Genomic DNA, 4,270 nt, shown 5'->3' on the forward strand with positions numbered 1-4,270 from the left:
AGCCGAGCGCTCAGCGCCGCCCGCAGGCCGAGCGCCTAAACTGCTTGCCGCGCCGCCCCACCCCCGCCCGCCCGCGCCCAATCCGCGTCCGCCGCCGCGCCCGCCAGCCCAATCCTCGCCCACGGCCGTGGACCTCCGCGCCGCCATTGGCCGGGGGGCGGGGCCAACCCGCCCGCGCGGAAGCGCGGCGACTCCTACATTCAGGTACGCCCAGGTGAGCCGCTCCCAGGTGTCCCGTCCCCTCGTGTTTCCTGCCACCTCCGGCGTGGCACCCCGCAACCAGGCGAACTGGCTCGGGCCCCGTCCTCGCCTGATGGGCAAGGTCACAACTCACAACCCATCCACCAGCCCAGGTTACGGCCCAATCCTGCCAGCATCCTTCAGGACATTTGCTACCCCACAAACAGGGACTAATCTTTAACAGTCCCAAGAGGCTTTTTGGACCCTGCTGTGATCAAAGTTCTCTTTGGCTACAACAGTGGGGATCCTTGATTCTTTAGTGATCTTCTGCCTGTTGGACACTGGCCAATCACAAGTTAACTCAGTCATGCCTAACTAGGACTCTTGTCAGCTGAAATCTGGGGTCCAGTCTGACCTGTACAGTCTGATATTACCTGATGGACTCAGCCCAGTGTACAATCCAACTCAATCACCACCTGACTGGTGCATGTTTCCTCAAACCTGACTTCACCCCAATAGACCAAGGCACATGCTTGCCACAACCTGGAGCACAATTCATCTCAGTCACAACTCACCTTGATGCATGTATCCTAAAATCTAGCACATAGCTGTTGAGAGCTTCTCATTCATTCTCAGAATAAGCAATTCACTATGCTCCCACCATGCACCATGCACTGTGCTAGGCATTGAGGATAAAGTGATGAACAGTACAGCAAAATCCTGGCTCCTGTGGGGGCTCACATTCTAGTTGAGGAGACAAGATAATACATTATATTACAATACAATACATAAGTAAATAAGACAAATTCATATGCTAAGTGTAATGAAGAAAATAAAATAAGGCAGAGTGACAGGGATGACTGAGGATGTACTTGTGATAGGATGTAGGGAGTGAGGGGCAGTAAGTACCTATGAAGTGGTGACATTTGATCCAGGACCTGAAGAAGAAGTAGGAGACAGCCAGAGTGGCTGGGACACATGAAAAAGCCTTAAGGTGACAAAGAGCTTGGTGTGTGCAAGCAACCAGGGGAGGGAATGGGAGTGGAGTGAGTGAGAGGATGAGGCAGAGAAATGATGATAGGAACTGAGCTCAGGGAGGAGAGCAGGGGCTTGTTAGGTTAGGTAGAGTGTGGTATAAAGTTTAGATTTTAAGCTAAGGGCAATGAGAACTCACCGGTGTCAGTAAAAATAATTGCCAAACTTTATTCAATATTTCTCAATGTAATTTTGCAAGGGGAAAATGAGAGAAGAGGCTGTTCCAAACCCATGTATAGTCAGGAAATGAAAGGATCTGGGGGAAAAAAGATTATCATCATGTCTTACTCATGACCCAAACCCTGACATGTTCCATCAAGTCAGCTCACCCACGAATAGAAGCCCAAGCCGTCAAACTTGGCTTGTTCCCACCCCACCCAACCTCACCCCCCTCAGGCATCCTAAGATACCATCTCCTTGAAGCCTCCCTCACCAGCCCGCCCAGCACCTGGACCCAGAACCCCCACCCATATTTCAGACACAGCCCTGCCATTACTTCAACAGAGAGATCACAGCCTACATGGGGACCACCAGCCTCAGATGACACCCCGATTTCTCAACTTGATCCATCTCAGCCAAACCACCGGAGACTGTGGCTGATATCAAAAATTCAAGTCTAGAAAAACTGTCTTGTCATGGAATATGGGTTCGATGTGGTGAGATGGGTCGTTGTTCTGAGTGAATGTGATGTCTTGATGCCTACCCATCCATACAACAAAATTTTTAAGTGCCTGCTGTGGGACGGAATCCCCAGCTCTCCACAGTCCCCACCACTCTCAGAGAGCCTCTGAATCTCCTCTTTCCTCTTTGAAAATAATACGTAGTTCATGGAGAGGTATTTTGAGACTACTATCCCATCTCTCATCAGACTTTCCATTTATTTATTTTCATCAGTACAGACTTCTGATTCCATGGGTTACAATCCATTGCTGTTATTATTTATTTGGGCGCCCAATGTATCCCAGACTCAGCCCGTGATGGTCCTTTTCAGCTGGCTTCTGTCTCCCTACCATTCTTTAAACATTTCCTTACTTTCTGACACAAGATATTCCAGGCTCTTCTTGTACTTTTTGACTGCTTTGAGTCTTAATTGCAGCATGTGATATCTGTGTTGCAGTGTTTGGGTTTCTCACTAGTTGGGGTGTGTGGGCTAAGACTCCCTGCAGCATGTAGGATCTTAGTTCCCCAATCAGGGGTCGAACCCAAGTTCCCTGCATTGCAAGGTGGATTCTTAACCATTGGACCACCAGGGATGTCCACACACACACACACACACACACACTTATATCTATATTTGTTTCCATGGTTTTCTATTGATGTTGAAAAGCATGAGTTCACCCTAATAGATCCAAGTCCAACCTAACTCCACAGGGTTAATGCTAGTCGTTCCATGTTGGTAACCTCCTCTCTGACAGTGAGAAACCTAGTATTCTCGGTGTGTTCACTTAATTGACCAACCCCCACCCCATAGATCATGATTTCTTATTGTTGATGCTGCCCTCTACCCAACAAGGATACCCTCTACACCCTACTCAATCTCTGACACCCCATGTGTGCGTGCTAAGTAGCCTTAGTCATGTCCAATTCTTTGTGACTCTATGGACTGTAGCCTGCCAGACTCCTCTGTCCATGAGGTTTTCCAGGCAAGAATACTGGAGTGGGTTGCCGTGCCCTCCTCAGGGAGATTTCCTGGCCCAGGGATCAAATCAAATTTACATCTCCTGCATTGACAGCTGGGCTCCTTACCACTAGTGTCACCTGGGAGGCTGCCTGACCCCCCATGCCAAGCTGCTTTTCCATTAGGATGCCCTCCTCACTCACACAAGCTCTGGCCCCTATGATGGGGCCACTCTCACACCATATGGACACTCTTCTTATCCCACTGGGCTATGACACCCCTCTGTGGACCAGCATGTGTCTTATCCCCCTCCCTCTACAGCTCACTTGATGTTGCTGGGACCCCCTTGTTTAGACTACCCTGGATTCTTTATTATGGCACATGCATGGGCTTAGTTGCCCAGCATGTGGCATCTTAGTTCCCAGACCAGGGATCAAACCCATCTCCCCTGCATTACAAAATGGATTCTTAACCACAGGTCCAGCAGGGAAGTTCCTGATCAAACCGTTATCAAATATAATGGAAGTGGGAGGAGGGGGCTTCCCAGGGGGTTCAGTGGTAAGGAATCCACCTGCCATGGACAGAGGAGCCTGGCGGCTACAGTTGATGGGGTCACAATGAGTCTGACACAACTTAGCATGATGGAAGGGAAGGGCATGGGCGGGAAGGGGAGGGAGAAGAGGGGATGGGAAGCGCGGGGAGGAGCCACATGAACGTTAGCAGCTGGGGCCATCAGCTATGGACCATCAACCCCCACTGTAGCTTACTGTAGTGGGGCAAACGTCACACATTCAGTACATATGTATTGGGTATTACTCTGAAACAAAGAGGACAGAGGATGGAGTCAACAATAAATAAGGTTTTGTGTGGGAGATACTTCCAGACACAGAGGAGCCACCTCATCTTTTTGAACTGTTGGGCCATCACACTTGCTCCATCAGCTACGAACCTGCTCTCAAATTGATTTGCAGGACCAGCTTGGCCAGTGGAGTTAATTCTAGTGCTAGGCATTGACTCAGTGGGAGTGAGGTGTTCATCCTACCAAGTTTTATCGTTTTCCTGACCCGACTCCACCTGTGTTAGTAGCTTCTTTCCAAACCAAATTGTCAAATCTGGGTGACTCAGACGGTCCCTTCTCAACAGTGTTTGTTGGGATGGATAAGAAGACCAAGGGCATGTTCCTTTGGACATTTCACCCTGGAAATCAGCTTCCCAAGGCTGATTTGGTCATAATATGGTCATAATAATAGTAACAGATGACATTTATTGAGGGCTTCCCTGGTGGCTCAGCAGTAAAGAATCTGCTTGTCAATGCAGGAGACGTGGCTTTGATCCTCAGGTCAGGAAGATCCCCTGGAGAAGGGAGTGGAAATCCCGGAAAGAGGAGCCTGGCAGTTTACAGTCCATGAGGTCGCAAAAGAGTCGGACACGACGTAG

The sequence above is a fragment of the Bos indicus x Bos taurus genome, chromosome 17 (assembly GCF_003369695.1).
Source record: "Bos indicus x Bos taurus breed Angus x Brahman F1 hybrid chromosome 17, Bos_hybrid_MaternalHap_v2.0, whole genome shotgun sequence".
NCBI classification, from domain to species: Eukaryota; Metazoa; Chordata; class Mammalia; order Artiodactyla; family Bovidae; genus Bos; species Bos indicus x Bos taurus.